General features: G+C 51.0%; 1 protein-coding gene across 1 annotated transcript in view; it reads right to left on the bottom strand.

Annotated features, from left to right (window-relative positions):
* SUZ12 (SUZ12 polycomb repressive complex 2 subunit) overlaps window positions 1-24,914 on the bottom strand; it is a 1,189,145-nt gene that overhangs the window by 312,965 nt on the left and 851,266 nt on the right. The gene's annotated exons all lie outside the window — the stretch shown is intronic.

The following is a 24,914-nucleotide window of genomic DNA, read 5'->3' as shown; positions in this document are numbered from 1 at the left end:
TTACAGTACAACAAAAGGATAAAGCAACACAGACACAGCCAACACTCCATCTTTGTGTAGACAGCACTTGTTTGAAAAATTCAAGTTACTCACTGTAGTGCCCAGGGTAATCACAGTCCGTAGTCCCTTTCCGCCATCCTTGTGGGCGTCCCCCAACATGGGGACGGTACCGGAACCTTTGGCAGTGAAAAACTGAAACGCCTCTTTATATGTAGTGTAGCGCGTGGGGGCGCAGCCTTGGGTGTGTCAACGCCCCACCAAGGCCTCGACCTCAGCTTGGTCCCCTTTGAACACATCAGACGCTTAGGTACGTGGCTACTCTTAACACACATTTGCCATTGGCATACTAGTGTGGGAAGTAGTGTGGGGCGTATGGAGTGATGGGGACTATGGATTACGAGTACTATAGTGATTAACTTTAATTACTCATATGTCCCGTCACCTTTCCTCCACCCTTTTCGGCGATTCCACCGAACAGGAACATAGGGTGGAGCTGTGATAACCTGCCTCAGATCAGACAAAGCAAAAAGATTCTTCAGAACTGCTTAACCAAACTCTGCATTGCGGATGGAGCTGGTGTCCAGGGAGTAGTGCTTACAGAAGGCCGACTGAGTAGCCCAAGTAGCCGCCTTGCTGAGGACATCCTGAGAAGGTCTCTGGAACGCAACGGCCGTAACTTGGGCTCGGACCGCATGGGCATGAATTCACTCAGGAACATGGCCGTGTACACCTCCGAGATGGCCTGAACCATCCAATGGGCGATGGAAGCCTTAGAAGCCAGAGATCCGGGGGAGGAGCCCCCAAAAGTCACGAACAATGCCTCAGACCTCCTGAAGGATTTCATCCGAGAGCGAGAAAACGAGGACCCGCTTGAGGTCCAAGGAATGCAGGGCCCGCAGTGCATCCGACTGCGGGTTTGGAAAGAACACCGGCAGGCAGATCTCTTGATTCAGATGAAATGGAGAGACCACCTTGGGCAGGGGGTTTGGGCGAGTGCGCAAGATGACCTTGTGAAACGTGGTCAAAGCTCGCCCAAGGACAACGCCTGCAGCTCACTAACCCTGTGCGCAGAGGTGAGAGTCACCAGTACAAATTAATAGTTACTCACCGTAGTGACTAAAGTACTCTAGTCTCTAGTTCCCATTCCTGCATACTGCATGGGCGTCCCCTGCTAGGGACAGGAAACCGAACATTCACCAGAAAAAACCTTCCCCCTTTAAATTGAGAGGCGCAAAGCCATGGGAGCATGTGCTCCCGACTCTGCTCACTGGTGCCACTCCTCAGTCCCCATTGACGCATCGACAATATTATCATTGCCTAATGACACAAGTTTTATTGGGGCGGATGGTCGGAAATATGGAGGAACGGGGACTAGGAGTACAGTAGTCACTACGGTGAGTAGAACAAGTTACTTACCAACTGGTAACGTTCTTTCGACTGGATGTTCCTCCAAAGTATTCCACATCATTGACATGTAGTGTCCACAGCTGTGTACTTTGGAACATTTTTCGGCAGAGGGCGTCCTGCGTTGATGGCGTTGGGTCGATGTCCCTCAAAAGCCTCCGTCGAGGGCGACGTCACCGGATGTTATAAATAGGACGCACGGTCCCCGTAGCCTCAGTTCGTGTTCTTTCCTCCATAACGTGTGACATGAACATATCCAATGCCTGCTTGACTGCACCTAGCCTTAAGGGAATGTAAGCTGCAATAGCATAGGAAATTCTCCAGAGGGGCAGGCTGGGAGGGCGATGTGGAATACGTTGGAGGAACATCCAGTCAAAAGAATGTTACCAGTTGGTAAGTAACTTGTTCTTCGAATGGATTGTGTCCTCCAAAGTATTCCACATCTTTGACAGACTCCCAAAGCAGTACCAGAAAATGGAGGAGGGAAAATAATTCAGAATACCCAATCAGATGGCAGAATAAAGAACTGCCTTACCAAAGGCAATATCTTGACCATGGAGCGTATCCAGGGAGTAATGTTTGACAAAGGTGTGTCTAGAAGCCCATGTGGCTGCGTCACAAATCTTCCTAATAGGGACTCCCCGCTGCAGGGCTGTGGAAGTAGCCATGTCCCTAGTGGAATGAGCATGCAACCCTTCAGGAGAGTCCTTGCCCGCCAATCGGTAACATTCCGTAATGGTGAGATAATCCACCTGGACAAGCTGTTTGGCAACAGCCTGGCCCAATATGTGCCCAGCATACCCCACAAAGAGTTGATCTTCCATTCTGACCCTGGACATCCTAGAAATATAAAAGCTCAGAGTTCTCCTAGGGAGAACCTGTGGAGGATAGAAAGACAGAAGAACCACTTTCTGGCCTAAATGAAATTCAGATGCTACCTTTGGTAGAATGGAAGGACATACTCAGTACAACCCTATCCTTGTGGAACACAGTAAAGGGTGGCTTAGATGAAAGTGCCTGCAATTAACTCACCCTGCAAGCGGAAGTAACCGCAACCAATTACGCCGTCTTTAAAGACAACCGTCTCAAAGGACAAGAGTGCAAAGGTTCAAATGGAGCACCCATCAAGAATTTCAAGACCAAATTCAGATCCCAAACCGGCACCAGGAATGGGGACGGCAGGAAAACATGTGAGTCCTTTAAGCAATTGGGGAAAACAAAGGAATCTTAAAATAAGAACATTCTTCAGACGAGCGCTTACACCCCAACCTTTCAGATACCATGCATGAAGGTTGAGAGTCCTGACCTCTGGATAATGGGGCGGGGGGGAGGAGAGAGAGGGGGAGGGAGAGAAAGAGAGAGAGAGAAAGAGAGCGAGAGATCCTCTCGGTAGGGAAGACTATGTGGAGGGCAGATGGACATTTCTCGAAGGTCCAGGTACCACGCTCTCCTGGCCCAATCTGGAGCAATGAGGATCATGTGGGATCCAAACCTCCTTAACACTTGAGGAATGATGGGGACCGGAAGAAACGCATACAGAAGTGGGAATGACCAATCCACGACGAAGACGTCTCCTAACACTCCTCTCGGAGAAAAATTCCCTTGAGCCGAATCTCTCGCACTTCCGGTTGGCATTGGTCGCAAAGAGATCCACTTGTGGGGTTATCCAAAGGGCGAAGATCTCCTGAGCCAACTCCCACTCGTGAGAGGCTGCTCTGCCTGCTCAGAGCATCCGCCGCTGCATTCTCCTCTCCAGCCAGATGAACTGCAGAGAATGATATTCCCTGCTGGATTGCCCAGAACCAGAGCTGCATCACCTCTCTGCACAACGGGAGTGACCCTAGCCCCACTCCCCCTTTTTGTTGATGTAATGCATGGCCACTGTATTGTCCGTCATGATCAGGACACACTACCCCACACAGACGGCAGAAAAGCCATCAGGGCCAGCCTGATGGCCCTCAGCTCTAACAGGTTGATGTATAGTTTGGAGACCAACGACCACTGGCGGTCAATCTTTGGCATGAGCTCCCCCATCCTGTGAGGGAAGCGTCCGTTACTACTGTCACCTCCGGCCACGGTTGCCAAAACGGCTCCCCCTTCATCAGGTTCCCCTCAATGGCCCACCACAGCAGATCCTGTGAGACCGAGAGTGGAATCTGAACGGGATCTGACATCTTGCCTGAGAATTGTGACTACTGCATCTTGAGGACCCATTGCAGGGATCCCATCCTCAATCTAGCCTCTGGCACCAGAAAAATTCAGGATGCCATGCGGCCGAGCAACCTTAAGAATTCAAAAGCCAGGAGACTCCGGGCATGTTGAAACTTGTCCACCATCTACACAATGTGATGAGCCCTTACCTTGGGAGGCGAGCACTTCCAAGGACGTGTCCAACACAGCCCGATGTGCTGGAGCGGTTGGGAAGTTGTCAGATGCAACTTCTTGAAATTGAGGGAGAAGCCCAGCTTGTGGAGGGAGCGGCAGGCGAGACAAAGATGATCCATCGCTTGCTCGGGAGAACACGCACGGATCAGCCAGTCGTCCAGGTAGGGGTAGACGTGAATCCCCCCATACCCGAGATACGCTGCCACCACCACCATTAGCTTGGGGAAGACCCTCGGGGCGGAGGTGAATCCGAACGGCACGACCCGAAACTTAAAGAGCGAGTCGCCAGCCACAAACCTCGGTACTCTGCTTTGGATGAATCGGCACATGAAAGTAAGCATCCTGTAGGTCCAGCGACACCAACCAATCCTGAGGTTGAAGGGCCTGGAGGACCCGAGAAAGAGTGACCATCTTGAACGTGTCCTTCCTGAGAAGCTTGTTCAACCAACGCAAGTCCAAGATGGGTCTCAATCCCCAGTCTTTCTTTGGAATCAAAAAATATGGGTAATGCCATCTCTTGTTCCGCTCCGCTACAGGCACAAGTTCTATAGCGCCTTTCTCCAGCAGGGTCAAGATTTCCTGCACAAGGAGCGGATCTGGAAGCTTCAAAGAGAGATTCCCCGGTGGATTGTCGTGAGGCCGTTTTAGGAAGGGAAGGACGAAACGGCAGAGGTTGACGCACAGCTACGCTCAAAGACTTCGCAGCAGCTTTTGAGATCTGCAACCTCTTAAGGCTCTTGTCAGCCTTGCTACCAAACAAATGCGCACCATCAAAGGGCATTTTCAAAAGACAGGCTTACACATCCGGAGCAAAACCACGACTTCCGCAACCATGCAAATCTGCGTAGAACGGTGCTCGCAGTCATGGACCGGCTAACACGGTCGGCCGTGTCCAAACCCGACTGAAGGGATTCCCACATGGCATCCTTGCCATCCTGCACGAGAGCAAGGAACCCATCCCTTTATTCCCCTTCGGGAATATGCTCAGCCGCTAGAGAAACACAATTCTACAGTGTGTGAAAATCTTGCTAAGGCACAAGTGGAGTTGGCCGACTTCAGCGCCATACACCCCGCAGAAAACACCTTCCGTGCCCAACTGTCGAAGTGTTTGTCGTCCCCATCAGGAGGGATTGTAGGGTACGCTGCCTGCCTCAAGGTGGCTGTAGCCGCCTGAACCACCAAACTCTCGTGAGTGGGGTGGGATGAAAGGTAGCTGGGGTCGCTACCAGAAGAGCAGTAATTTTTTAGTTAACAATTTGTTAACTGCCGGAAGAGATTCCGGTGTCTGCCAAGCAGCCGCCACCCTTTTCTACAACTTCAAATGAAAAGCTAACACCGGATCAGAGGACGGACCTTGATCCAAAATATCTGTTAAGTCATCCTGAACAAAAGCTTCTGGAGGACTAGACCAACCAAGATACTCAGAGACCCTGGCCATCAGTCTCCTGCAGGACGACTCAGCATGAGCCCCAGGTTCAGGTCTGCCAAACTCCACCTCAGGAGAAGTGTCCAAGCCACTGGCACCATGAAGAGATTGTCTTAACTCTTCCAACTGACTGTCCCCAGAAAAGACAGGAGGCACATCAGGCTCAACAGGGTCAAATTTTAAATCTGACCTCTACTCATCCTCAGATGTCATCCAGAGGGGGGGGAAACTCCTGTATCGGGACAGAAAAGGGTCTGGAGTCCTTAACAGACCTCACAGACCTGTAAGTAGCCTTCCTTGGAGCATCCACCATACCAGGGACCTCCATCTGCAAATTCCGGCCAAAAGGCCCTGAAGGCGTCAAGGGCGCCAACGGCTTCGACAACAGCGCCAAGGGCTGGTGTGAAGGCAAAGCTTCGACATTACCTCAAGCCCTTACCAGACTTCTGCGGTCTTCCCGGGAACGAGGACCGAGATCTGGAAGCACGTCTCTGGCAATCACCTTGAACCTTGTCCTAACGGGACATTGTAGGTTCCCGATGAGAATTGCGCCGAGGACCAGAGCACGAAAGCGCACGAGCCACGGATCAAGACCGTTCCTTGCCGGCTTCTTGCAAAGGCGCGGACGGAACTTTGCCCAAGGATTGGAAAATCGCCAGCATCTGCTAACTGAAGGCTGCCCACTCCTCCAGAGTCGAGGAATTCGTAGGACAAGCCACTTTCCTTGCGGTGCCATCCTCCGAGGAGAACGGGAAGGCGACCGGTAACGGCGCTTCCTGGAATGCCGAGACGAGTAGGAAAAATGGCGGGAACCACTCCGGGTCCGAGATCCCCGGGACTCCTTCCGACGCAGAGATTCATCCCTCGAATTGTTGATGGACATTCCCTTAGAAAGTTTACGAGACTTACTCGGTTTAGAACCCCTACCTAACTGAAGCTTCAGCTTACGCTCCCGCAAGGCCTTAGCAGTCAGCGACTGGCACTGGGAACAGTGGTCTGTGTCATGACTCTTGCCCAAGCACCAGAAACAAATACAATGCAGGTCCATAATCGACATCTTAGACTTGCAGTCCTGGCAAGTCTTAAAGCCAGACCGCGGAGTCAGAGGGGTCGAAGAAGACCTTCACGAGGGGAATACACGAGGCGCACAGAGTCTCTGAAGCAAACACATTTGCGGAAAAAGTGGAACTGAGGCTACGGGCGCCGTGCGTCCTATTTATAACATCCAGTGACGTCGCCCTCAACGGAGGCCTTCGAGAGACATCAACCCGATGCCATCGATGTAGGACGCCCTCGGCCGATAACGTTTTCAAAGTACACAGCTGTGGACATTACATGTCAAAGATGTGGAATACGTTGGAGGACACAATCCATTCGTAACTTAATTACTCCTACATCCCGTCCCCTTTCCTCCATACTGCATGGGCGATTACAACTAAATGTAGCCCCCAGGTTGGAGAGGTGACCCTCCTTAAGCGAACAAGTTCCTTAGAACCGACAGTCCAAAAGCTGCGTCTGATTCAGAGCCGGTGTCCAAACAGTAGTGCTTACAGAAAGCCAAGGGGGTGGACCCAGGTGGCAACCCTGCTGATGACCTGCCACAGGACCTGCCGCTGGAATGCGATGGCCGTGGCCTTGGCTCTGACAGCGTGGGCGTGCATGTTAGCCGGAAGTGGTTTCTGCTGCCCCTCATAGGCCTCCTTGATGGCCAAAACCATCAACCTTGCTATAGACGCCTTGGTTGCCTGATAACTGGGCCTTGACCACTCGAAGGTGACAAACGCAACATCCAACTTGCGGAAGGTCTTGGTCCTGTGCAGATTGATTTCAGAGCGCGTCTGACATCCAGACAGTGTAAGACCCTCTGAGCATCGTCCTTAGGATCTGCAAAAACGTAGGTAAACTAGTTTCTCGTTTAGATGGAAAGCAGACTACCTTAGGTAGGAACGCGGGATGCGCTCTCAGGACAACTTTATCTTTGTGAAAAGTTGTATAGGGTTCTGATTCCACCAGAGCCTGAATCTCGCTGACTCTGTAAGCAGAGGTGAGACTAACCAACAAAGCTGTTTTAATTGTGACCAAACTGATGTCCGCGGACACCATTGGCTCAAAATGTTTGTGCACCAAAGTGCCCAACACTACATTAAGATCCCACACAGGGGGTGGCTTCTTGATGGGCGGGTAGAGCCTGGGAGACCCGCCAGTAGCTGCTTAACCACCGGGTTGGAGAAGGAGAAGACCTCCTCCTCAGAATTCCTGTAGGCCCCTATGGCTGCCAAGTAGGTGTGCCAGGTGTCTATTTGCACCCCTGAGTGAGCTAGGTGAGCAGAGAATGAGAGCACATCGTTCAATGTGCAAGTAAGGGGGTCAATCTCCTCTAGAGTCCACCCAGTGACAGAACCTGGTCCATTTACTCTTGTACTGGCTCCTAGTGGCCCTGCTCCTAGCACCCTGAATGATGTCCAGGTTAGCCCGAGACAAGCTCAGATGCTTCAGTGTGACCTGTTCAGGAACCTCACAGAGAGGGCCAATTTCTGTGGAGCGGGGTGAATGACCCTGCTGCGAGAGGTGGTGAGCTGGGCCCAGCAGCAGGTGGAACGGTGGCCTGTCCGAGAGGCTGATGAGCTCCGAGAACCACTGTCTTGCCAGACACCACGGAGCTATCAGAATGATGCAGAAGCGACACGATTCTCTTATCTTGCAGATCACCCTGTGGATCAGGGGAGTGGGAGGGAATGCATACGCGGTCATGCCATGCCACTGTATCTGCAATGTGTCGCCCAGGGAGCCAGGGCCTTGCCCCTGCCAGGACATGAAGTACTGGCACCTCCTGTTGGACCAGGAGGTCAAGAGGTACACCTGAGGAAGCCCACCATCTGCTGAAGAGCCAGAGCAGGACCTGATTGTTCAATTTCCATTTGTAATTGTCTGCTCCCAGTCTGCTGAGCCTGTCCACTTCCAGGTTGGACTCCCCTGGGAGATGGATTGCAGTCAGGTAAATGTTGATATCCATGGCCCATTCGCACATGCTGACTGCTAAGCTGCACAGCGGAGGGGACCAGGTGCCACCCTGCTTGTTGACATAATATGTGCTGGTGGAGCTGTCAGTCTGGTTGAGGATGACCTTGCCCCCAATGAGCAGAAGGAAAGGCGTGTGAGCTAGCCAGATAGCCTTCAGCTCCAGCCAGTTGATATGAGATCGCTGCTCCTGCAGGGCTCAGACTCCATGGATACGATCTGGACCAAATGGTCCGTTCTTTCAGCCTAAATTCAACTCAATGGCTAGCCTTTTTTCCTTGAATTCAAAGTAATAGGAGTTATTTGATGGTTAGCGGGGCTGCAAGTTGGTTTTCTCTTGTCTGAGGCTGATCAGACTGTAAAGTAAAAAGTAAATGGTCTTTTCTTTAGAGAAAGGCCGAAAAACCCATCTATTGCGCTCTCAGCAAGGGTTACTAGTTGAAAATAAAAAAAGTAATTCAAATAATGTTTTTCAAAATCTTTAATTGATTTTTCATTTTTTCTCATATACCCTTTATAGTTTGTGCCCTCGACACGTGTTTCACTGTCTTTAATCTTCAGACAGATCTTCAGGAGGGAATACAGAGCTTTGTGGTGGCTCAAAATAACAAACATTTTATCGGTTAACAAATTGTCCAATAAACTCTGGACAAAAGGATGTTTTAACAATTTTTTGCTACATTGTTTTACAAATTATTGTCTGCAATCACTAAACAAACATTTCAGGGAAAATGGTATAAAAAAATTAGCACCTCACTTTGAGAAATCTGTGGCCAAAAAATGAGAATGGGCTTTAACTGGCGTTTTTACGAAATTTCCCCGCTTCCTTTGTATTTTTCTATTTGTGTTGGCTCTGTAGGAAGAGAGCATATGAGGCTAAGACACTATGGTAATGTATTCTAATTTTAGTTTTACAAAACTTTACTGCACAGTGAGCAAAATTAAGCATCAGTATTCCGTCTGTTAAGACTTATGTAAAATGCACTCTGTAGGGCTTACCTTGTTTGAGCTTGTACGATCCTCTGCTGCTTTTAAACTGCTTTCCTCTCGGAAACGGGATCTGCCGGCCCGATAACCTACTTTGCGTTCTAACCGTGAATGTATTAAATGTTTGTTTCGAGTCGCGATCACGTGATCGTAATTGTCACATGATCGCGACTCCTCCATCTTGCATTGGGACTGATTAGTTTCTTTTTTACTAAAACTATAGTGCCCTGTGTTTGTGAAGTAACAAATTCCCCGATTCCCAGTAAATGCAGGTACCACAAGGCAGAGGTCACCTCTCCGCTGAGGAAATGACTTGCAGCCCTCTCGATGGCCATAATCTTGTCCTCCGATGGCAAAACTCTCCCTGAGCTCGTGTCCCATATGAGGCCCAGACAGGTCAGGCTCTGCGTAGGCTGCAGCTGAGATTACTTGAGGTTGACATGAAATCCATGCTCATGGAGTGTGATCATAAGGGGCGGAGGAAGTGTTGTGAACTGCCTCCGGAGAACTTGCCTTGACAAGCCAGTCGTCCAGGTACGGGTAGCCGTGGTGGGCCTGGACCCTGAGGAGGGGCGCCACTGCATTCATCAGTCTGGTAAACACCCTGGGGGCTAAGTTGAGGCCGAAGGGTTGAGGCTTGTACTGGAAATGTCAGCCCATGATCCTGAACTGTAGAAGGGAGCGATGAGGCTGCCATATCGGTACGTGTAGGTAAGCGTCCTTCAGATCCAGAGAGCACATCTAGTCTCCTCTGCACAGTGTCTCCACTATGAGTGCTGGCGTAAGCATCTTGAAATATTGAAGAGGGAGAGGTTGAGGGTGGAGAGGTCCAACACAACTCTCAGGGCAGCGTGGTGGTTCTTTTGTATGGCGAAAATCCAGGAGTAGAAGCCAAAGCCTCGCTGGGAGGTTGGGACTTCTTCCACTGCCTGGCTCTCGATGAGCACACAAACTTCCGCCAGCAGAGTTGCTGTCCCAATCTGTGGGAGTGGAGGGGAGGGAGGGATCGGTAGACAGTACCCCGTGGAAACTACGGATAGGATCCAGGTTTCCGCGAACCTCTGAAGCCAGAACTGTGAGTGAAGGGCAAGCCAGCCCCCCATCGGAAACATGTGGACCCGAAGAGGCGCATCATGCCTTCTCGCCCCCCCCCCCCACCCAGAGTTCGGTGCTGTGGAGGGGACTGAAAGAAGCCCCCCCCCCCTTGCCTTGGAAACCCCCTGGAACCCGCTGAACGGCCGCCCCTTATCGGAGTGCTGATGCGACTGGGTGTACGCCTTGGGCGTGGCCTTGGTAAGGATGAAAGACTTTTACTTTTTATCTAGCACGTCATCGATGGTGGAGTTAAAGAGGTCGCCACCCTCGAAAGGAAGGTCCAATATGCGTTCCTGGACGTCCGGGATGAACTTGGTAGCCCGAAGCCAGGCAGTCCTTCGGTCCGTGGCGATGCAGATGGCCTGAGGCGTCAATGTGGGCCACAGTGGACGCCACGATGTCCTGCGCCACCAGTATAGCCTCTGCCAGCCCGGCCTTGAAACGTGCCCGGATATGCACCGGATGTTCTGGAAGGAAGTCAGCTATTTCCTGCCAAAGCCTCTGGTTAACGGCTGCCAGCAAGGCGTTTGCATTGGATTAACGAAAGTGCACTGAGGCCTTGGAATAAACTTTCTTTCCGTATGCCTCCAAGATCATCTCCTTGCCTAGAAGCGCCGAGGACGAGGTGGCCGAGGACGACTGAAGTGACACCGCAGCGATCACCGGAGAGTGTGAGGGAGGGTGCGCCCACAGCAAGAGTGGATTCCCCCTCCAATTGCCTATACTTGTCGTTGAGGTGCCGATTGACAGGCTGGGCCGAATGGGGCTTAACCCATCCCTTTTTGGCCAAGGCGCCAACGTCCTTCTGCATCAAGATCCCCATTTTATCCGTGGGGCATATAGTGAGTGCCTCGGCCAGAAACCCTGCCTCCGGTTGTTCAACTTCGGGTTGAGGAAGCCCAAAAATACTCTGCCAAACCCGTGAGCCGTTCATGGAAGGCCTTGGCTGACGACAGCGTGTCGGGGTCTTCCTCCTCGTCAGTGTCCACCAGGGTGTCTGGCTGGTCCAAAGCGGGTGGAGGAGTGCTGGGCGCCGAGGGCTGCGGTGTGGAAACCAGAACTGGTGGCTGGTGTGGAACCGCCTGAACTGTGGGAGGCAGGGGAGCCAGAATTGAAGGAGCCGGCAAGGGATGCACTAGGGCCTGCTGCGCTGGAGCCATAGGATGATTGACTACAGGTGCAGGCGGAGGAGCCGTAGGGAGCATGTCCCTGATCACATCCCGAACAATGGCACCCATCTGAGGAGATCTCGTAAGAGTGAGGGACTTCAAAAAAATCTGTCCTCACAGGTCAGTGGGGTGGCAGGTGATGACAGGGTAGCAGGCGGCTGCTGGGGCCGGTGCGTACTCTGTCTTGTTGGTTGCGGGGTAAATCTGCACCGCGATGCTGATGGATAAGCTGTAGGCCACCAGCTCCAACTTGTAAATCGTTCTTCCACCTGCTCCACACCAAGGAGCAGTATCGGACGAGCGGCCATCTTGCCTGACACGGCAGCCATCTTGTCAAGCTGCATGCAACATGTCAAAGACGTGGTGCTTGGCACGCTGGGCCTGCCCTCCTCCAGGACTCTTGGCGGTGGAGCATGAGACCTACCCTGCACCTCAGGACGGGGTCCGTTAGGGGTGTTGCCCTCAGCAGTACCGCTGGTAGTGCTGCGTGAAGGCGCCCCCTCGGCCATCTGACCGTTACTTGGGCATAGCCCCTCGGGTGTACACCTGGTAAAACAACTTTGTGGTCCCTCAGCACTGTCGCCGTAAGGATCTAATGACCCCTCAGCCTGATGGCCGGTAGCCGAAATAGCCTTGGTACCAGTGCTGGTGTGAGAACCTAAGAGGTTCCTCCCACTCTGAGGTTTCCTTGTGAATGAGTTGCCCTTACGTGGGGCGATGGAAAAAAGCGGCCCCATCTTGGGCCTAGACTTGTTTCTGGAAGCGACTTATCGCAGATCTACCTCCACCAAGCTAACCTGTTCTTGAGAGCATGCGGCACGAGTGTGTCGCACGAGGTACAACCCTCCCAGCCGTGGACGGGTCCAAGGCAGCAGAGGCAAACAGCATGGGGGTCAGGCGTAGGGAAGAGCCCTTCGGAGGCTGGACACCTGCTGAAGCCAGCTGATGTCAACATGCACCGGGGAGAAGCGTGGCACCATAGGACCGAGTACCTGATTGATAAAACAGATAGAAGACAAAAGAAAGTATCTAGGAAATAGGGCGTGGTATTACAAGGCCGAAGCCAAACCCAGGAGTGCTGGTGAAATCAGCCGTTCTTGTCGACGTGGAAAAGGGGACTGGCGCTGGTGGGCGGAGTCAGGGGAGCGCATGCTCCCAGTGCCATGCCCCAGCGCGCCTCTAAATTTAAAGAGGAAGGTTTTTTCTGGTGAAAAAGGTTCCATCTCCTGTCCCTAGCGAGGGACGCCCATGCAGTAAGGAGGAAAGGGGATGGGATGTAGGTGTACTGTCTTTAGTGTCACCAAGCAGATGTCCAAAGAGGCCATCGGCTCGAAAGGCTTGCGCTGCAAAGGTGCAAGAACCACATTGAGGTCCCGGCCCGAATGCAGCCTATGCAATGGTGGAAAAATCCCAGACGACCCCCTTAAAGTGGGCCTTAACCACAGGCTTGGCCGCAGAAAACACATGATCAGGGGAATTCTTGCAAGTCCCAATGTCCGCAAAGTAGGTGCGGCACATATCCACCTCAACTCCACAGTCTGGTGTGCTGAAAAGGCGTGTACGTCATCCAGTGGACAGGGATAAGACCCTTATCACGAGCCCAATGGCAGAGCCTAGTCCATTTACTCATACTGGGACTGAGTCAAGGGCCTCCTGAACGATGTCCCAGTTGTCACCCGAAAATTTAGTATGCTGAATGTTAGGCAGAATCCTGTGCAGTGCCCTTAGGGACCACTACACACAATTAAGACTACAAGTGTCAATTCAAGTTCACCTTTGGTACAAGCCTGTACTACACTGTTGAAGTGGTAGCAGTAGTGGAGCAGCCAGACTTCTCAAGAGTATATGAGCAGTAGCAAAGATTACACAAAGGGCCCACAATTACTGTGACTCAAGCAAACACTGACTCAAGGTTGCAGGTAAAAAAATATAAGTACATTATAAACCATCTGTTCACTTCACTTCTATAAATTCAAAACCACATGTAAAATACACTACACACAACCAATTCCACTTGTTCCAGCAAATTCAAGGTAAGTACATTAGGATTTGACAGACCGGTGTTGCGATACTAACGCGTACCCGCGAATAGAAATGCTCACGAAGTTAAAACACACTTTGTACTTTAGAATTTCAAACAAGGGAAAAGTGGATAAAATCACAAGCAATACTTTAGTCAAGGCAAGGGAATCGGAGGACTTGTTCAAAGATACAGATTAAAGTCAATAGGCCTGCGCCAGTGTCAATGGAGCAGATGCTCAGTTCTCGAGGATCACACGTTGAACAGTTCGAGATTCGAGATGCCAAGAGTACTTAGATATTGTCAGATGGAAGGAAAAGTTATAAGAGGGAAGGAAGGAGGAACAAATCTTCGAGGAGGAAAAGGGTTCACCCCGATTCCGGATGGTCAGACAGAACGACCAAATGTGCACAGTACCTTATTCCGTTGGAGAAAAGCTGGTGCCACGGCAGTTGTTCCTGGTAGTTCCTGCAGACTCAGGGTTCCTGCGGCTTCAGTCGTGAGGACAAGAAAGACGTCTGGAGCGATCTGCACTACCCAGGGTGGAGGCCAGCAGCAGCGAAAAAGACAACCATGAATAAAAGTTGCGCTCTTTTAAATCAGGAGAGGGCTCTTCTGATGGCTATCCAGACCACTACAGCAAAGCAGCGATTTCGACCCGGGAGAGGATTCTCTGACTGAATAAAGGGTGAGCTGGTTGATCCCAACAGGCTCAAGGGATGAAGACTCCAGACTGGATCTTCTCTTGTCGTTGAAGGGTAGATAGCTCAGTACTGCAGCAGGACTTCACCGGGACTTGGGGTTGCAGCAGCCGTCTTCTTCTCTGCTTCTCTTCGGTTCTTTGCAGTTCCAGTGGCGACTGACTTCTAGCCCAAGAGTCCTGCCTTTTATGCCAAAATCCCCCATTCACACACCCTGGCTGCCAATCACTCAGCAGGGGGGTTGTCCAGCCCGGACAACCACCTCAGCCAATCAACACAAAGTGCGACTTGGGTCTCCAAGGAGACCCTGTGCAGGAGGCGACTACACCCCTCCCTCACATTCAGCCCACCTAGACACCCAGACGCCAAAGGAGGGCTTCTGGTCAGAAGCCTGCCAAAGGTTGGCAAACAAAGGAGGCAAACCTGGTTTTCCCGCGCAAAGAAAGACCCAAGAAGGATATTAAAAAGAAATGGCGATTAAACCCAACCGGAGCCGAAATAAAAAGTATTTGGGCAAGCGGATTTAAAGTTCGAGACTACTAAAATAGCTTAAAACGTTACCACGTTATGTAATATAATCGCGGTAGGAATATTAGGGTAGGTACCACTGCTACCAGCCAAGTCTTAATGTTAAGGGAGCGAAACAATGCTCCAAGAGGCACAGATAAAAAGGGCTAAGAATTAACCCTTTCCAATACTCCATATAAGATGGGGTGTACTGGATCCGTGGTTAAAGTGACTATGTAAAGTTAATGGCAACTTTACCCTTTTCTGGTGGACAGTAGTAAGCCCCAGAAAATGGAGTCTGTGGGAAGTCTAAGAGACAACCCTGTGTCACTGCACTGAAGGTGCTGTGTGACACACAGAGTGGGGCTACTGAAGTGGTGTACTCCAGAGTCCACAATCACAAACAGTTGAAATACACATGGAAAACACAGGTAAGAGTGGGGGGGGAAAGCTCACACTCTTACCAGGTGCGAAAATTAAACTCCAGAAATCCAGTAAAGCTGCTAAGCGACTCACTAGGTAAGGGAAATTAGCCATAGAATGAGAATTCTCCCTAACACTGAAGACTCAGCTGGTCAGGAACCAGGCCAGCTTGGCTGGGTCCGGATGTTCCAACGCACCGCTGCATCAGCAAATCCCCTGCTGGAGATCGGACGGTGTATGGGACCCTGGTAGCACAAGTGCAGCAGTTCCGAAAACTAGGATCTCCGATAATGCTTCCCGACAGAGGTGTGGGGGTATGGCGGTTTTGGGGGGGGGGGGGGGGGGGGTACAACATAGTAGTCCTGTCTGTCCTGACCAGAACAGACCTGTCCCTGATGAGGGGCAGAAACGCTTGAGGGCCAAGGGCTCAATCTGCCCTGGGCAGATTGAGATGTAGGAGGGCTTCCGTCCTGGACCATGCACCATGAATCAAGTATCCCTCCAGAGTAGTCGCAACAGCGCGAAAGGAAGGAGTCAGTCGTCCCCACCACCGCCCAGTTGGCCACCAGATGAAGCTGGAGGCTCCTCATCTTGAGATGAGCATGCTGTAACGTGAGCATGCAGGAATCTATCGGGGCCAGCAGATGCTGAGGTGGTCAATATGGCCAGAAAGTGCCCCACTGCCTTGCAGAGGGACAGGAGCTTCTCGGGCTTGGGGGGGGAGGGACACCCACTGAACGGTCGTGTTCCAATGCACCTCTAGGAAGACCAGGTCCTGGGATGGGCACAACTGACTTGTTGAGGGAGAACCCCAGCTGATGAAGGCTATCCGCCAGTATCTGGCAGGAGTGCACCACACCGTGGGGTGACCCCCACGCTCACAAGCCAGTCCTCCAAATAAGGGTACAAATGAAGGCCCTCCAAGCAGAGAAGGACCGCCACTGCGTTTATCACCTTCGTGAAGACACGAATGGCTGGGTTCAGGTCAAAGGGCAGCACCTTGAACTGAAAATGATACGACATAATCGTGAACCGCAGAAACCTCTGATGCGGTTGGTAGATGGGTACATGTAGGTATGCATACTTTAGGTCTAGGGAACACATCCAGCCCCTGCACAGAGACTCGGCTAAGTGCGTGGGAGTAATCAACTTGAAGTGTTCTAGCTGTAAAGACAGTTTTAGAAATGACAGGACCAGGGAAACCCACAGGCCAGCCTGGTTGTTCTTGATTACTGCAAAAATTCTGGAATAGTACCCAGAGCCCTAGTCTGAAAGAGGAACCGGTTCCATCGTCTGCATCTTCAAGAGCGAACGGCTTCCCAAAAATGGGAGGGGGACCTTTATCTGATGAAGAGGAGGAGAGGATGGTAGAGGGAAAGAAAGAGGAAGTCTGAAGCCGGCTGAGACTACGGATAGGATCCACGGATTGTCGAAAACATGCTTCCAGGTGTCCTGAAAAAAAGTCAAACTCCCCCACCCCCCAGCGAGCCTTGTTCCCTGATCTTGACATCACTGCTTGTGGGCGTCAGAGGCAGGAGCAGAGGAGGGGGAGCCAAAAACCAGCTCAAAGTCCTCTGCTGCTTCCTCCTGTTGATGGGCAACCGGTCAGGCCTCTGTGTACCACGGTAACTCTGTGAAGCCAGAAAAAGTGCAGGGTTTGAACTCAGTCCTGCGCTGAGACTGAGGGAAGTATTTCTCTCATGGCTTCGTCTGGATGGCCAAGTACTTGTTGGTTTGAGTGGAGGTTTTCTTCTTTGTCAACTGGTCATCAGTTTACGAATGAAACAGGTCCACACCCTCGAAGGGCAGATCTAGGATACGTGCCTGCATGTCAGCAGAGAACTTAGCAGCAAACTGTTGTCCTCAAGACACAGCCCTCTACCGGCTGTGTAGACTCCATGAGGTTGCGCGAATGGCCAGGGCATCTGCCAGACCGGCCTTGAAGGAGGCTTGCTTGTGAGAAGGAAAGTCGGGCAGAAATTCCCCAGAGCTTCCGCCACAGCTTATGGAAAGCCACAGCCAACAGGGCATTTGCATTAGCTTGCTGCAGATGCAGTCCCGAGACGGAATAACAAAGCTTGTCCAAAGACTATGACCTTGACCTCCTTGGAAAGGCAACTGGAGGTGGCTCCCATGAAGGATGACGACAAATACTATGGTTTAGAATATGAGGCTGCAGCCACCACTGAAGAATGCAGCTGCGGGTGGGAGGCCAGGAGGACTGGTTCCCCGTCCGTCAGCCTGAACCTGCTGTCCAGCTTCTTGTTCATCTGGGTGTTAACTTCTCCCAGACCTTTCTCGCCACCTGTAGGACATCCTTCTAGAGAGGTATGCCAGACCGGATCATGGTGCGCTTGCCCAAAACCTCTGCTAGCACCCCAGAGTGGCTTCCTCGGGCATAGGGACTGTCAAGAACTTCACCAGGCCCTGAAGAGTGTCATAAAAGGCCTCAAAGGAGGAAGAGGGCTGATCATACTGGACGTCACCTCCACCCACCCCCCTTTTCACAGACCGAGTGGAGTCCGGGACCTGGATACAGGTGCAGACTGAGTCCCCGCTAAGTCCAGAGCCAGGTCCAATGGCTGTTGAAGGATAGGCGGTGATACAAGAGGAGATGGAGGGGTCTGAACAACTGGTAGGGCCTGGACCGGGGGAAGGACCGGCAGTAGAACCGGCAGAGCTGGAGGATCAGGAGTACCCAGATGAGGGTGCTGAGGAGGCACCACCTGCGGGATGACATTCACTATATTCTTCAGGATCCCCTTCATCTGAGGGGAATGTAAGAGTAAGCACTTGAAGCGTTCCTCACTAGCAGCTGGGTTCCTAGGGGCCGGCCTTCCGAGGTGCTGAGCAACAGCTGCAGGTCAAAGCGCAGAGGCGCCCGGGGCATGTAGCCGTAAGGCTGTGATGTGTAGATGTATCCCTGAGGAGACCAGAAGCCTGTAACATACCAGTCTCCTTCCTTCTGGAAGCGGCACCGGATTGTATCATCTTGCAAAGCCCACCCGATGGGTGAAAGCACGGGCAAGCCCTGAGTTGGATCCAAGATGGCTACCAGTCTGGCAGGCTCTGCTACGTGCCTCTCCGTCATTTTGAAGCTCTGCGCCACGCCCTGGGAGGCAGGGCGCAAAGGCCCTGAGCCACAGACACAGGAGGATAAAGCTTGGGTCTTGCACCATAAATCGGAAGAGTAGACTTCAGAGATCACGCTGGTAGGTGCAGAGTCCTCAGCTGGCTGGCCGGTAGTTGTAACGCCCTGACTCACGATGTCAGAGCAAGCTCCGTTAGGCTGGAAGCCCTCGGCACCTGGGCAGGTAGCCGTACTGGATTGTACAGAGGACAGACTCTTGGAGGTGGCACTCGATTCCTTACCACTCGGGGTAGGAGAGGTCAAACCTGATCGCCACAGCCCGGTAGGACCGATGAGCCCCCCAGCTTGGGAGCCGGTAGCCAGGATGGCCACAGGTCTGCCCCTGGGTCCCTCTGCTTGGGAGGCAGTAGCCTTAGAGGCCCGGCCCTGCCAGAACCCGAATCCGAGGAACCCCTACTCGTGGGAAACATGGGGAAGGTGTCGCCGTGCTTTGGAGCCATACTGAACAGAGGGCCTAGCTTGTCTTGATGAGAGGTCCTGGAGACAAAGTCCTTAAAGTGGAGCGGAGAAGAAGTGTGGAAGATCTCGCTCCACCGCGACAAACTATTCTTCTAAACCCTATGATCGAGAGCACTGCAAGCCGAACATGTGTCCCAGCGGTGGTCGGGAACGAGCAGTCGCATGAGGCACATCTCGTGAATCCTCCTGCAGCCGACATGCGCTGGGGAGGCGAGGCATTGAAGGGAAGTCAAATGAGATTGAAAACATCAAAACAGGGAGCTAGCTGAGAGCTAAAAAAGTCTGTGCACTGGCTGCCTGATCGGACAGAGTCTGTGTGGAAAAGGGGACTGAGGTTAGGTGCTGGGGCACTCCCACGACCGAGGTTACGCGCAATACTAAATTTAAAGAGGGGAAGCTCAATTTTTTGCTGCCAAAAGTTCAGGTGCCGTCCCCATGTTAGAGGATGCCCACAAGGATCGAAGAAAGGGGACGGGACATACGAGTACTAGGGAATACCTTGGAGGGTAGGGGAAGCCTGGACTAGGGTGAAAGGAGACACAGGGAAGATGAGGGACAGGTGTATACAGGATAGGGCCTGTGCAGGCAAGGCCCGGTCACAATCTGCAAATGCCCATTTAGCAGCACTGTGTGGGCATTTACAGATGTCAAAGTCTCAGCTGAGCAGCAATGGTCTCTCTCTGGCTCTTCCGCACATGCCAGGATCTAGGAAGTATGCCATGATTACTTTCTACATGGAGCCAGAGGGCCGAAGAGCAGCTGAGGAGGCATTGTGTTGACTCCTGATGGAAACAGGCAAGGAAAAAGAATAAATCATTTTTGTTTGTGTGTGTAAGGATTATATGCTTGCATGCAAAGGGGTGTTCAAGGGCTCTTATTTATGCAAGGGGGCCTACGTGCACACGTATGCATGGGTGCAAGTGCGCTTGTGAATGAGAATACAGTGTGAAAAACAGAGGCTGTGTGGGTGAGTGACTGATGGGTGAATGTATATGTGCGCACACGCATAAGAGACTGGAGCCCCATGGTGCATAAACATTTTCTGACAGGGGCATGACATGTTTTACTGGCATTTTTGTGCAAAGCCAAAGTGAGTTATTACGGAGTGGGTAGCTTAGAGGGAGGATATTGCAAAGGTTCTGGCAGCTTGGATGTCTTCAAACTGTGGCATGGAATGGTTCACCCGCTTTAAAGGCAAAGACATGTTATGTCCTTACATGGGGGAGGAGACGGCATGTTTTCATACGGTGGCATGGCATTTTGTACTGGTGTCATTCTCAAAGGTAACATGAATTCTTATATTAGGTGTGGGAGGAAATTTTGCAGTCCGCCAGGCATGGTTTTCTGCCTGTGAAATGGCATTTTCTTTCACTAGCGTTACTGGGTAAATGCATCATGAGTGTTCTTATATGGGGTGGGTGGTTGGGGAGCATTTGTTTGGCCGCCAGCAAGGAAATGTTTTCCGACTGTAGCATGGGCTTTTTTTTCACTGCCATTAAGGCAAAGCCAATAGGAGTGTGTTCTTACATGGGGATACTAGCATATATTGGCCGGAATGAACTTTTTCTGTTATAGTAGCTTTACTGGTATTATGGGCAAAGCAAATGTGTATGTTCTTGTAAGGGAATGTAAGGATATATATGTGGGCCAGCATGGACATGTATGGGCACAATCAGCATGTAACGGTTTACACTGTGAGAATACTGGCACACAAAGGGCAAAAGCATTACGGGAATGTGTTAGAAAATGTTCCTGTGCATTGTTAGCTTGGCATTTAACAGATTTTATTTTTCATGCCTTACCCTACAAAACTGTTTGTAAACTGTACGGCTTTTTTTGTGCTAATTTGTCACAGAGCGTGTGCTGTAAAAATACCCCATTTGAACACACAAAAAGAAATAAGACATTTCTCAGATGTGGGGGAGGGGAGAGGGTTTGTCCCAACTACATTAGCATTGGGTTCCACTTGTTAAAGTCGGGCTATACTTCTGGATAGGAGCAGATTTTTTCGAGACCCAATGAAAGCAATTTAATGAAAATCCTTCTACTGTGTGTTCTAGAGTATTTGTGACACCTGCAATTTCATGGACCTCAGATGTTAACCGAAACCAATAAGATGGCGCTGCTGTTCGCCTCATTTGAGGGACATCAGAGGCAACCGTTTACTGAGAATGAACAATCTTTAAAGAAACAGCCACTAGATTCTCTGAATCCCACCTTGCTTGTGACCACTGTGGACCAATTCACGCCAAGCATGGGTCTCATTTACAAATGTGCACTGGGGATGAAATGTATGTATAAGGACATCATTCGGAGTAGATTCACAGCACTACTTGCCGTCCGGCTGCAATTTAAGGGGAAAAGGAAGTGTCCAAACTCTAAGGCTACAGGAGCCAGACCCTCAATTTCAGGGATGCTGGGTCGTGATGCAGGACAGCTCCTCATTCCCTGGATAGGTGGTCTTTAAGGGGGGAGTGGGGGAGCTTGATGGGAGGTGCCACTGTCTCATGCAGAAGGTCAGGGAACCAGATTTGACATGGCCATGCCAGGGCAATTAGAAACATCCTGCACCAGCTCTGAGTGCATCGAGTACCTGTAGAAGAGGGATCGGAGAACGCGTCCCCTAGACTCCTGGCTTGAGGAAAACTGCTGGCAAACTGGTTGCACTTGGAGTTGGCCGCCAAGGCGAACAATTCGATCTGAGGTTGGCCCCATCTTGAGAATAGTCGAAGAACCTGATCCTGATGGAGCTCCCACTCATGGCAGGATCACAGCTCCTTGTTGAGGGAATTTGTGATGGTGTTGTAGATCACGGCCATGTGAAGTAGAATGAGTAACATCCTCTAAGTTACGGCCCAGTGCCACAGTGCTTGAGCTTCCTTGGAGAGGATGGGAGAACAGGTCCCCTTTGGTTCCTGATGTAGATGGTGGATGTGTTGTCCGTAAAGATGCACATCACCTTCCCCTGTAGCTGGCGTTGAAAAGACTTGGGAGCCCAGAATACCGTCCGGAGCTCTAACACATTGATGCAAGAACTCAACCTCAGCAAGAGTCATCAGGAAACAGGAGAAAATCTGGCACAACTCCAAGACTACATTCGACCTGGCGCTCAAGGAAATCCAAGCAACCTACCGACAACTAATCAACAAAGCCAAGGCCTCCTACTATCAGAACACCATAACAGAGTCCAACAACAAAAGCAGAGCCCTCTTCAAAGCGGTCAAGAACTGCCCGACACTTCCATACCACACTCCATCGAAAAATCCATCATCATCAACACCTTCAACGACAAAAATCAGCAAGATTCGACTGCACATAGAAACGCTCTGCATCCACAGACCCAACAAACGTCCCTTCTCGTGAAATCTCCCAGCATCATCCTCAAAACACTCCCTGCAAAAGCTGCATTTCCCAACCTGCAGATCATCAACTGCGCCCTAACTCAAGGAACCTGCCCATCAACCATAAAGACAGGACAAATCTCCCCTCTACTAAAAAAAAAAAAAACTCTGGATCCCAACAACCTAGGTAATTGTCAACCCATCGCCCATCTTCCCTTCCAAGGTAAGTTTCAGAAAGCTGTAGCCAAGCAACTGCAGCAACACAACAATAATCTCCTCCAAACCTACCAATCCGGGTTCAGACCCAGATGCATCATGGAGACAGCAACCATACATGCGGTTGACAACTCCCTGAACATCCTTGACGGCGGCCACCCCTGCCTCCTGGTTTTACTCGACCTTGCAGACGCTTTCGACACAGTAGACTGCCAGGTGCTCACGACACCCCATATCAGCGCACTGGGATCCGCAACCTTGTACTACGCTGGTTCAAGTCCTACCTTGCCAACTGCCAGCAGTTCAGATGGACTACTCTATATCCCCAATGCTACGAGTCACCTGTGGAGTCCTGCAGAGTTCCATCCTCTCCCAAATGAGCTTCAATCTATACATTGAACCACTGGGAGGTATACGAGCCACAAACATTCACCAATACGCAGACAGAGCTATACCTCAAGGTCAACTCCTTCAAGGACATAAAACTATTTGTGCTTGTGAGCATTAGAACTCGGCTGCGCTCCAAGCTCTCCCTTCCTCCCGCCCCACTTCCTTGTTGTGGATTGAGGCTCCCGCCTCTAGGCCCCGATTGGCTAGGTGAGACACTTCAAGCAAACCCTCAGGGCAGTCTTGCCCAGGCAGCTATTGGCGAAGGGCCCAAGGCAAAGGGCAACCCCAAAGAAGCAGCCCCAAAAAGTGTCTGCAGGTGTAAGCAGGCAGCCACCCATCAACACCAGAACAACCTAACAGTCTACTAACTCAAGCACACTTTCACATATACAACCAAAAGCAGACAACACTGCCGAGTATCTAAGATCTTCAAATGTGAATGTATTCACATCTGCCATTTTGTGAAACAGACCTCTATCCCACTATGTAGGAGCTTCAAGTGTGAATGTGTATATATCTGCCATTTTGGGAAACATAGGCCTCTTTCCCACTATCTAGGAGTCTCAAATCTAGGTGCGTCTGCATCTGCCATGCGTGAGACATAGGCCCTTTTCCCGCTATCTACGAGTCTCAAATCTAGGTGTGTTTAGATCTGCCATTTCATGAAACATATGTCTCTCCCGCCGTCTAGAAATCTCTAGTTTAGTTGCTTTGTTCTCACGTCTGCCATTCGTTGAAGCCCAGGCCTTCTCCAACCGTCTAGAAATCTCAAACATAGGTACGGTCTGATTACTGCCTACCATCTTGTGGGGCTAAGACCTCTAGAAACACTAGCTGGGATCCCACAATCACTATTATCTATGAAACACTGTTAAACCTAGGCTTTCCTGTGAAATCCACTCAACTGCCCTGAACAGGTGCCATAGACCGGGTAAGTTCCCATATCTAGCATGGTATCCCAGCTGGAACTGCAAGTCTCCTCAGACACAATCTGGCACTCCCATCCCACTAGACAGACCATGCCACACACTGGTCAAAGCAGAGCACCATGCTGGTGCACTGGTAGGCCTGATGTAACCAACCACTGCCGAATTCAATCACCACCAACACACAGCCCATCACCCCATCCCTGCAGCTCATCAACCTGCAACCCTTAAACCCCACCTATCCCCCCTCCTTGCCAGACCACCCCTTCGCGATCCTCCCTGTTACATTTGTTCATACTCCCTCCCCTCCAGACTAGTGCAAATCCAGCTCCCTCACACCGTCTCAGGCATTTGGGGCACTTGGCACTCGGCCACAAATAATACACAAAGCCAGAAGTGGTGTAAAAGCGCTGTAATGTTAACACACACACCAGGCTCTGGAGGGCTGCATCGACTCTGCCCCCTCCCAGGCCTGGCTCACACTTATGTACAATGCAAAGCTACATGTTAATCTCCTCCCATTAGCCGTACGTATTCATAACAGGTCATTTTGACGAAGAGAGGGAATCAAGTACATTTCAGATTGTCTTTGCAAGGCAGGCTCTTATCAACCTTGGCAGCTTCAGAACTGTGCTGTGTACGATGTCGAAGAGGGAGGGCTATGGATACCCATCTCTGAGGCCTGGCAGGCATTCCACAGCTAGCTCGGCTGGTTTTGCTCTGATGGTTGCCTGCGGCATCTGCTTTCATGGCCGTTACATTTTTAGGCCAGTCCTTATGCCAAATCATTAGGCCAGTCTTCCTGCTTCAGATGTGATGTATCTCGAAACAAAAGAAAGTGCAGAGTCAGAAATGTGCCAGGTAACATGTGCCCACTTTTTTTTCATCTCTTCTTATTTTATCTATGGATCGCTAACCACTATTCTTACTTAATAAGGAAGCAAGAAAATAAAAAACATTACCAAACTAAGACAGTTTATTTATGTTTTTACTCATTTAAATCCATTCACTATACTGTATTGCATAAGCACTGGCACCTATTAGCATCAGCCATAATCTATGGTGCATCTAAAATACCCAAAACAGGCATAACTACATGTCTTGCCCTTTCTAGCTCTTAGCATCCTTGTCACTCACATTCAGCAACACCCCATTTATGTGTCTGTCATGTTTGTTTGCACTGTCCAAGTTAAAGTCTCCCTTACTGTCCTGTATATAGTAACCCTCCAGTACCTCCCAGTCCCTAGGTGCACCCGCAGTCAGTGTCAGCAGCACCTTTTAAGTGCTGGTCATATT

Source organism: Ambystoma mexicanum, chromosome 3q, assembly GCF_040938575.1.
Source record: "Ambystoma mexicanum isolate Mex_15411 chromosome 3q, UKY_AmexF1_1, whole genome shotgun sequence".
Classification (NCBI taxonomy): Eukaryota; Metazoa; Chordata; class Amphibia; order Caudata; family Ambystomatidae; genus Ambystoma; species Ambystoma mexicanum.
Note: the sequence above shows the minus strand (reverse complement) of the source record. Positions and strands in the feature narration are given on the sequence as shown.